Raw genomic sequence first — 11,252 nt, 5'->3', positions numbered from 1 at the left:
GGGGGGGGGGGGGGGGGGGGAACTGCCTAGAAAACTATCAGGTTTTCTTGTAATTCACTAAACCCCAGAATGATCAACTTGACCAAGGTAGCATCAAAAGCCCCAGAGGGTCAGTGCATGGGAGGTCTGTGGTTTCTATTTACATTTTTTATTTGAATTCTCTCTCTCCTGGAGCCCAATTACTGTCAAGCCCTTTCTGTGAGCCAGCCTAACTAAAAGCTACAACTGGCAACTTGGTGCCTAGCAAAGGTTTTTACAAGCACTTGGTAAATGCTTCAAGAAATTGATGAGTTAACTAATGAATAAACTAATGATTTCAGAAGTAAAATAGCTTCAAAATCAAGAATATTATCATTTAGTCATCTCTATTTTTATAATTTCTCCATCACCTTATTCAGGATCCTCTTAAAATGAACATAGTCCCAGCATTACAGAATTTGGAAGAGATCACAGACACTACCCACTGATTAATTTTAAACCCCCGCCTACAGCAATGTCCCAGAGGCCACAAAAGGGAACAGGTAGAAGGCCAAGGGGAAACATATCTGAGATCCTCATTCCCATTCTGGTTAGCGTATTAGGATAAGGCTAGCTGCTATAATAAATAATCCCCAACATTTCGGTGGTTTAACAAGACAGAATTTTGTTTATTTACTCATATAACAGTTGGACATGGGTGTTTCTGGCCTGCAGGCAGCACTTTGCCCCAGGAACCCAGGTTCCTTCCATCTGTGGTTCCGTTACCCCTTGGGGCCCTGACCAGGAGACAGGAGAAGCAAGAGTGAGGACAGCACACCTGCTCCTTTAACACCTTGGCCTGCATATTGGTAAGGGTCTTAACAGGAAAACAAAGCCCAGGCCAGGTAATCTAATAGAGGCAATTTAATATGGGCAATAGGAAGAAGTGAAAGGCCATACAGGGGACATGAAGCAATCCAGAGATTAGCATCTGCCAGAAGCCACTACCTCTATTAGCTCACTCACCACTTACTCCCTGAATCACAGAGAAAGCTGCTGGCAACTGAGACAATGGAAAAAAGAGCTGAGACCCCAGAGATGTCACCTGAAGCAAAGAGGTCAGTGCTAAATACCTGGCTTCTCCCTTCCTCCAAGCTCCTGCAAGTGCCTCCCTCTGACCCACCCTAGCCTGAGCTAGGGAAGGAAGCCTGGGAAATTGTAGTTGGCAGGGACAGGTCTCCTGCAGAATAAGCAGAGCAGGGAGAGGGCAAGGAACTGGATTTGAGGGCAAACAGGCAAATGACAGATCCAATCCTGAAGTAACACACGTAACTTTCGCTCCACCCACCCTAGCCTGAGCTAGGGAAGGAAGCCTGGGAAATTGTAGTTGGCAGGGACAGGTCTCCTGCAGAATAAGCAGAACAGGGAGAGGGTAAGGAACTGAATTTGAGGGCAAACAGGCAAATGACAGATCCAATCCTGAAGTAACACACGTAACTTTCGCTCACATGTCATCAGCAAGGATTCATTACAGGACCACACTAAGAAGCAAGGGTTGCTGGGAAATGTAGTCCTTGGCTGGGCACCTGCTCACCAGGAACATAATGGAAGGAGGAGCACAAATTTTCGTGGACAGTAAGCCAATTCTACCACAGTTAGATTTGAATAGATTTTCAATTCACCCAGCAGCTCCATTTTCACGTGAGGTTCATACGGGACATAACCACAGTGGAAAGGCCCTGGATGACTCTCAAATCCAGAGAACTGCTCAGCGCTCCTGAGAGAAAGGAGCTTCCTGCAGCTATCCAAATGTCCAGTCTTAAGTGATCTGTTGATGATGAAGATGCTCTCGGGGAACTTTGGGGTGAACTGGGGGTATTGAAACATAGAAGAATTGGTAAACAAGACAGATTTGGCTTCTGCCCTCATGGAATTTATGACTCTATTAGGACTTGCACGACAAGTGCTATGTGGAAAAGAGATGGAGCCCTAGAACGAAGGATAACAAATTGCTTTGTTCTTGGCACTATCTCAGCCGCCCAGTTTATACTTCAGCTCCAAACATTTATTTTTAGGTCAAGCTTCCTCTACCATCATCTTAGAGGTTTGCTTACATTCTTAGTTCCTATATTTGTATTCCCCCTAATACAGATGACTTCCCACTCTTTAATCTTCAAACACAATCCATTCACATAAACTGTATTTCTACTGCACTCCTGACCAAGAAATAGGTAGGCCGAGACCTCCCCCGATGTCAGCCAGCGCAGTTCCCCTTGTACCTGTTTTAAGTATTGAGCTATTTAGCTAATGCGATCCAAATAGGTAGGCCGAGACCTCCCCCAATGTCAGCCAGCGCAGTTCCCCTTGTACCTGTTTTAAGTATTGAGCTATTTAGCTAATGCGAATAAAAAGTTTGCAGGCCATGTATTTAGTTTAATTCCTCCTTTCACATGTGAGAAAGTGGAAATTCAGTGAGGAAAGGAGACTCAGTCGAGACTGCCCAACTAGTGTGTAGTGGAGACAGGCCTAGAATTTAGGGTTCCGACCCCAGCACGATGTTCTGCTATTCTCCTGAGGAACTCTTAACGAGAATAGTTTCTCAAACACATGTTCCTCGTGGAAAATGCCAAGAAATTCTCTGCCCCTGAAGATCACATCCATGGGAAATGTTCTACAGAGGTGCCCATTTCTTTACGAATTAGGACTCCTTTGATCACAAGTGGCAGAAATTCACTGAGACACCTCAGACCAAAAAGAGGGACTTTGCTATAAAGGGCTCAGGGAACTCAGAGCAGGGATACAGCTGGGCCTCAGGTACATATTGGAACCAGGGGTTCAGAAAGCTTTAGAAATCTCTCTCCACATCCTGCTTCAACTTTTCTGCATGTCCATTTCATCTTTGCCTGCTTTTTGGAGACCAGATCTTTCTACTTCGTATTCACATAATAGAAGACGGGTTCCTACCTGCCCCCAAGGTTTATACTCTTAGGCTGCTGGCCCCACACACACTCATATTTTTGGTCTGTTTTAATGGAGTATCATTTATATACAATAAAAATTACTCTTTGTTAAGTGTATAATTTATGAGTTTTGATAAATGTATACAGTCACACAACTTCTATATTAAAGTATAGAAGCACATCATCACAAACAGTTCCTTTCTGCTCTTATCAGTTAATCCCCTCCCCCAAATTATAGCCCTATAATCACTGATCTGTTTTCTATTCCTAGCAATTTGACCTTTCTAGAATTTCATATAAATAAAGTCACATAGTATGTATATGACTTTTCACACCCCACATACTGTTTTGGAGGTACATTCACATTGCTGTTATGAGTATTGGTGGCCAGCTCCTTTTTGCTACTCAGTAATTTTACAATGTGTAAATATACCACAATCTGTTTATCCATAGTTCGTGGACATTTGGAGTGTTTCCAGTTTGAGGCTAATATGAGTCAAGCTGCTGTGAACATTCATGTACAGGTTTCCGTGTGGATGTATGTTTATGTTTTCATTTCTCTTGGGTAAATTCTTAGAAATAGGATTGCTGGGTCATATTTTAAGTGCATGTTTAATTTTATAAGAAACTTAAGCTGCTTTCCAAAGCAGCTGTACCATTCCGCATCTCTACTAGTAATGTATCGGCATCCCAGCTGCTTCACATGTGCTCAAGCACTTGGTATGGTCAGTCTTTTTAATTTCAGCCATTCTCATGGGTATGCAGTGATACCCCATTGTGGTTTTAGTTTCTATTTTCTTAATAAATAATGATGTTTAGCATCTTCTCATGTATTTATTTGCCACCCATATCACTTCTTGATGAAGGATTTAACTCTTGTTGACTTTTGGAGGGTTGCTTGTCTTCTTATTGAGTCTTTATATAATCTAGATATGAGTCCTGTGTTAGTCAGGGTTCTCTAGAGAGACAGAATCAATAGGATACATTATAATTATATGAGAGGGACTTATTAGGGAAATTAGCTCATGTGACTATGAAGAAAAGTCCCACATAAGCCGTCTATAAACTGGATGCTGGTAGCGTGGCTCAGTCCAAATCCAAAGGCCTCAAAACCAGGGAAGCTGATGGTGTCCTTGGTGTAAGTTCTGGAACCCAAAAGCTGAAGAGTCTCAAGCTCTGATGTCCATGGACAGGAGAAAAGTGTATCCCAGCTCCAGCAGATCGATCCAGAGCTTCACCTCTTTCCTCTGTCTTTTGTTCTCTCTGAAACTCCAGTGGATTGGATGGTTCCCACACACACTGAGGGTGGGCCTTTCCCACACAATCCAATCAGACTCTCATACTAATCTCTGCTGGAAACACCCTCACAGACACACCTAAAAAGATAGCTTTACCAGGTTTCTCAGCATTCCTTTGTCTAACCAAGTTGACACCAAGAATAAACCTTCACAAGTCCTTTATAAAATATGCATTTTTCAGATATTTTTTCCCAGATGTGGCTTACCTTTTGATTTTTTTAACAGTACATTTTAAAGAGCGCTTTTAATTTTTATGAAGTCCAATTTATCAAATTTTTCTCTTATTGTTCCTACTTATTGTATCCTACCAAAGAGCTCTTGGCCTAATCCAAGGTCACAAAGATTCTTTCCCATGATTTCCTCTAGAAACTGTATAGCTTTACATTAATGATCCACTTTGAGTTAATTTTTATCTACGGTACATCTCTCACTTGTTCTTATTGATACTGTTTTTCTCTCTCCCCCAGACCTAATTCTCTGGGGTAGGACTCTGACTGGGGAGCTTGGGGCAGGTGCTCATTCCTAAACCAATCCATGTGGTCAAGTTAGGGAAAAGTCTCTTGACCCCAGCTTGATCACATGCCTGCTCTAGTCCAATCAACGATATCCAGAGCTCCAGGGCTCCATGCAAAATATGGCTACCACCAGTACCCATGCAGTCATGGAGCAGGGAAGATCAGTTGCCAGAGAATGGGGATTTATTGTAGATTAGGAAGATAGCCTAATAAGTGTCCATATACCCTGCATTCTGGCTCTCCTCATCAAATGCTTGCATTTTAAGTAATTAATTTGGAATATTACATGGCTTCTTATTATTGAATTAACAGATCTTACAAATATTCAAACACAGTTGTCCATATTGCCTAACAAAGTCCTAGTCATCCAGCCATATCTAACATACTAAAATACCACCCGCATTGTGAAGCCCTTGGGGACTCATCAGACAGAATTAGTACTACTGTAGCACTTAAAACACATTTGTTTTCAACAAACTGTTAGCTCCTTGTGGGCAAAAACTTTACCTTCTTTGTCTCTATATCAATGGCTAGTTTAATTCCAGGCACACAATGTTTGGGGATAGTTGTTGAATTCTCAGTTTGTCCTATACTACATGTCAAATTTTGATTAGATAATGAGAGAGGGACAATTTTGAACACTCTCAAGTGATGTAATTACCTTGCAGGATTTTTTACAAGAAAAACCCACACTTGAGATTGATTGCTGACTCAATCGGGAAAAAAAATAAAGGTAGAGAATTCAATATCAGTCCCTCTCTGACTTTTCACCTTGGCCCAGGGAAAACATAAGTCAAATGCTTCCTTTCAGTCATGATGTACAATGTTGAGCTGAGTCCTACTCACTAAGGAACAAAATCCAGGGAACAGAAAATTTTATATGCTCTTACTGCACTAACTTAGCCACCATGCTTATAAACTGAATTTCAAATATATATATATTTGATATATATAGACAGAGAGAGAGAGAGACTCCTATTTAAACACTTGCTGTTTTAGAAGTACCTAAAATTTAATAAAATTTGATATTTTAGTATCATTTGTGAAAGTTTTTGTTCCCTCTTATTTACAGGTAGAATTATTTACTGTTCAAATTTTAGATCGCAGATAATGTATTTAAAATAGTATTTCTCACATTGAGTTTTGGAGCTCAGGGAGAGTTCTAGAAATTAGACCCACTGAAAAATCAACAAGTATGTGATGCTGGTGTCTCTGAGCTCTCCAGATGGGTAAGCTGGCACTTCTGTTTCTGCATAAGGAACAGCTACCTGAAGTTTCCATTTTTCCAACTATCAAAATTCTTATATCTCACACCAAAAATAAGTGCTGCAGCTTGAGAAATAAAATTCAATGGAGAGATATATGATGAGTCAACAAGCTGTCTTTGTTTATTTGCCCAAACTTTGCATCTGCCCTATAAAATCCAGCAGCAAGTGACTTAACTAAAAGTTAATTTTGTAGAAAGCAATTTGGCTAAAAGTAAATTTGTCAAAATGAAAGAATTTGGTTAGAAGAAATGCAGCACACCTGGGGTCCCAGGAAGGAGGTAAGGGCAGCATCCTCCACCCAGAAGCAGGAAATGAGCATGCTGAAAACACCACTTCCCCACAGGTGGCCCACCACAGCTACCGCCACAGCCACAGCTTCCACAAATGTGGCTCAATGCCACAGCAGTAGTCACAGCCACCATGAAGGTGGTGTCCTAGACATTCGACTACATTGATACAAGAAGAGTTACCAGCAGAGACCAGAAAAAGAAGAGGATGTCTCTCTCCTCAAACTCCACTCCAGAGCAATAGGAAAAGCAACTGCTCTACCCGATGACCAGACATCAATGCAGAGATACTAGAAATACAGAAACCCAGGAAAGTATGACACCACCAAAGAATACAGGAATTCAAATACCAGACCCTATAGAGAAGGAAACCCTGGAAATGACTGAAAAGGGATTCCAAGCAACAATCTTAAGGAAACTCACTGAGATAGGAGAAGACTCAGTTAGACAATATAATGAAATGAAAAAAAATAATCCAGGATAGGAAGAAGGAAATTTACAGAGATTAATACCTTAAAAAAAGAATGTAGCAGAACTCATGGAACAGAAACATTCACTCAACAAGATAAAAAACACAACTGATAGTTTAAGCAGCAGGCTAGACCAAGCAGAAGAAAGAATTTCTGATCTTGAAGATAGTCTTTTCAAATTAACCCAGGCAGATAAAAAAAGGTAAAAGAGAATTTTAAAAATTGAAAAAAGTCAAAGAGAGCTAGCAGACAACATTCAAATCATGAGTGTTCCAGAAGTGGAGAAGAAAGGAAAAGACTTTGAAAACCTATTCAACAAAATAATAATGGAAAACTTCCCATATATAGGGAAAGACATGGACCTTCTGATCCAGGAGGCTCAAAGATCCCCCAAAAAATTCAACCCAAAAAGGTCCTCTCCAAAACACATTATAGTCAAGCTGGCAATGATCAAAGACAGAGAATCTTAAAAGAAACAAGAGAAAAGCTTCAAGTCATCTATTAGGGAGCCCCTGTCAGACTACGGCAGACTTCTCATCAGAAACTCCACAGGCCAGAAGAAAATGGGGTGATATATTCAAAATACTAAAAGACACAAACTGCCAGCCAAGAGTACTATACCCAGCAAGGCTATCTCTCAGAAATGAGAGAAAAATTGCGTTTTCCAGACAAACAAAAACTGCGGGAGTTCAGCACCACATGACCAGCCCTACAAGAAATCCTCAAGGAAGTCCTGCATCTAGAATCTGAAAAACAATAATCACTACCACAAATACATAAGAAAGAACACACTGGTAGAACAAAAATATAAATGTGAAAGAAAAAGAAACTAAACCTTACCACCACAAAAAAACCATAATGACAATCTAATAATGCCCCTACTTTATTTCTGATTTTAATAATTTTGGTCTTCTCTCTTTTTTTCTTGGTCAATCTAGATAAAGGTTTGCAAATTTTGTTGATCTATTTAAAGAATCAACTTTTGGTTTTGTTGATTTTCTCTATTGTTTTTTAATTCCCTATTTCATATATTTCTGTTGTATTCTTTGTTATTTCCTACTTATATTTGCTTTTGGCTTAGTTTGCTCTTCTTTTTCTATTTTCTTAAGGTAGAAGTTTACATTACTGATTTGAGATTGTTCTGTTTTTTATTGAATCATAATTGATCATACATATTTTGGGGGTTCAATGATGACATATGTCAATCAAATCAATATTACTAGTATGTATATTGTTACAAATTGTACTTATTCTTTATGCCCCTTGTCCAATCTCTCCCTATCCCACTTCTCCCTCCCCTCTCCCACCACTAATAACCCTAGATTTCTTCTCTCCTTCTGAAAGAATAATGGATACTCTGCTGATTTGTTGCCTAGATGATCTGTCCAATGCTGAGAGGTGTGTTCAGGTCCCCCAATATTGTCATAGAGCAGCTGCTTCTTCTGTCACTCTACAACTGGCTTTGTGGAGAGAGACAGCCTCTTCTTTTCTTTGGTCTCTGCTGGTAACTCTCCTTTTGTCAATGCACTCCAGTAGCTGCTGGACCATCTGTGTGGTGATTGTGATGTCTAGCCACTTTCACGGCAGCCATGGTTACTGTGGTGGCTGTGGTGGGCCACCTACATGGAGGTAATATTTTTGGCATACTTCTTGGTGCTGGTGGTGTGCCTGGTTGTGAGGAGGTCCGGTCCCCACTCCATACCCCAGGCCCCCGGGTGGGACCCCAAGGCTCTGGCAGTGTGCCTGGTTGTGGGCAGGGGGGTCCAGTCCCCACTCCAAGCCTTGGGTCCCCGGGCAGGCCCCAAGGTGCTGATGGTGTGAGTGGTTGTGGGCGGGTAGTCTGGTCCCCAGCTCCACACCTCAGGTCCCGTGGTGGGCCCCAAGGTGCTGGTGGTGTGCCTCAGCTGGAACTAATTTTTTGTCCTTTGCTTACTTCTAAAATGGGGGGACTTCCTGTGGGAACCAGTACTTGAGCTGTGTGGTTGAACTAAATTGCTGCTTTGGTGCTGTTTCCCTAAGGAAGACTTTTTGTGCAGCTCAGGGTTTAATGGTTGACCTTATGGGTACTTCCAGCTCTCCAGAGACCCAGTGCACCTGGGTTGTGTAGAAACTCTGATCTGGGCCTGAGTTTTTTCATCAAACTGCACCCCATGCAATTCCACATTCCCGACCAGTCTCCTCTGAGTGGTTTTGCGCTGATTGGGGGACAAATCAGCTGTCATTGCTGTGTCCCTGTGTTCTCCCAGTGGGCCCATCTCCCCCACCACCCATGCTCCAAACACTTCCCATGGGACTGTTATGGGAAAGGTTGGCAAGGAGAAATGGAGAAGTCAGATTATTTATTACACTAGTGGTCCCAGGTGAACTCTTGTTCCAAATTCCTGGACCCCAAATGCAGGGAAAACTGGGATTTTATCCCTTCTTGAGCAAGCATGCAAGCTTTTCTATTGGCTCTGTCTGTATCCAGGCAGAGTCACCCAAATTGGGGGCTTCCTACAATGGGTGAGGGTTTTCATTAAGCTGAGTTACAGAGGCAGGAAATGTGGTTAAGGGGCTTTCTGTAAAGCAAGCTGACAGCTTCTTACACATAGGCAAAGCTGACAGCCAGGCAAACCACAGAGTTACAGAAGCCAAAGATGCAATCAGGTGTTAACCCTTACACAACTCTCAGGTGTGCCTTACTAGTAAGCACATTCCAGCTGCAAAATTAAAACAAGGTGGGGATAAGAAATTTACATCTTGGGGTCCTCTTCAGGATGAGCCCTGAACCAGTCCCTTGCGTACCAGCCTCTGAATGGTTCCCTTTTTCAGCTGTTCTGGCTCCTCGCTTCTGCGTGGGTCCACGGGAACCCTGTTAGTGGTCTTGCTGTCCTGGGGGCCAGCAAGGCCCACTTCTCCCCTGCCGCCTCCAAGCAACTCCATCCAAAAGGCACAGCTGTTGCTTCTGCCAGCTCCTGCTCCATGCACTTAGCATTTCCAGCCTTAAAGCGGCCGTGGCCCAAAACACTTCAGTTTTTTCTTCCTCTCATCGTGGCTTCTCCCGCTTCATGAACTCCATAGGTCTCTCCTCCTCTTCCCCTGAGCTCCAACAGCCCCAGCTTTGCTGATGTTACATTTTTATAGTTGTAAATTGGTTGATTTGTGGGAGAGAGTGACGCTGGGGACCATCTATTCCACCATCTTGACTGGAACCCTGTGAGATTGTTCTTATTTTTAATATAGGTGTTTACAAGTATAAATTTTCCTCTAAGCACTACATGAGCCTTGCATCCTATAAATTTTGATATGATGTGCTTTGATTTTTATCTCAAAGTATACTCTAACTTCCCTGTGATTTTTATTTTTACCCAATGTTTATTTAGGAGAATGTTATTTAATTTCCACACATTTGTGAATTTTCTAAATTTTCTTCTGTTATTGTGGTCAGAGAACATATTTTCTGTGATCATAGTCTTTTTAAATGTATTAAGGTTTGGGGGCCGGCCCGGTGGCGCACTTGGTAGAGTGCAGTGCTTGGGAGTGCGGTGGCGCTCCCGCCGAGGTTTCGGATCCCATATAGAGACCGGTCCACTCACTGGTTGAGCGTGGTGCGGGCGCAACACTGAGGGTTGCGATCCCGTTGCCGGTCACGGTACGGGTGCGACACCGAGGGTTGCGATCCCATTACCGGTCACGAAAAAAGACAAAAAAAGGGGAAAAAAATGTATTAAGGTTTATTTTATGGCCAAAATTTTAAATAAATAAATAATTTTATTAGAAAATATTGACACCAATTACCAATATTTTTTTTCAAATATTACTAACTTTAAACCTACCCTCCCTGGGTTTCTTCTTGAAGATCAGCAAAGGGGTTTTTATCTACTTTTAAAAATTCAAGTTCACTTTTAGTCAATCATTCCTTCTCTGTTCTGTTTATGATAGTGAAAATTTGGAACAACCTAGTGCATGGGAGAGGGCCTGGCTTCTAGTAAGTGTGCAATAATGACAGGAGATGAGTCCCACACTTGAGCTGCTGCTTTAATCCTCGACCACTGTCCTTAGCCAGCATACTTTCACTTTGTCTTCAACCTACTCCAATCCCACCTCCTACATTCTCACTCTCAACAGAGGGCTTTGCCTCCTCTTTACAGAGCAATTAGAAAATGCCAGGCGTGAAGCCTCATAATCCTCCCGGGCCTTCTGCAACTTCACCTGCTTCCTCTGTCTCAGCAACAGAAGGATCCTGCCATTACCCACAGCTGCTCCCCCTGTCCTCTGGAGTCTCTCTCTCTCTTTCTCTCTCTCTCTCTCTCTCTCCCCCCTGCCCCCTCCCCACATCAATCACCCTCTCTCTATCCTGTGCCATCAAACTCTCCTTTACTCAATTGGCATGTACATAGTCACAAGTCTCTTCATCCTAATAGAGCCTAAGGGCTCTAAACTTGACATTCCCCTCCAGCCCCATTCTTTCCTCCCCTTCACAGCCAAACTTCCACGTGGGGTCATCAGCATTTTCT

The sequence above is a fragment of the Galeopterus variegatus genome, unplaced genomic scaffold (assembly GCF_000696425.1).
Source record: "Galeopterus variegatus unplaced genomic scaffold, G_variegatus-3.0.2 Scaffold1208, whole genome shotgun sequence".
NCBI classification, from domain to species: domain Eukaryota; kingdom Metazoa; phylum Chordata; class Mammalia; order Dermoptera; family Cynocephalidae; genus Galeopterus; species Galeopterus variegatus.
The sequence above is the reverse complement of the archived record's forward strand: the minus strand, read 5'-3'. Positions refer to the sequence as shown.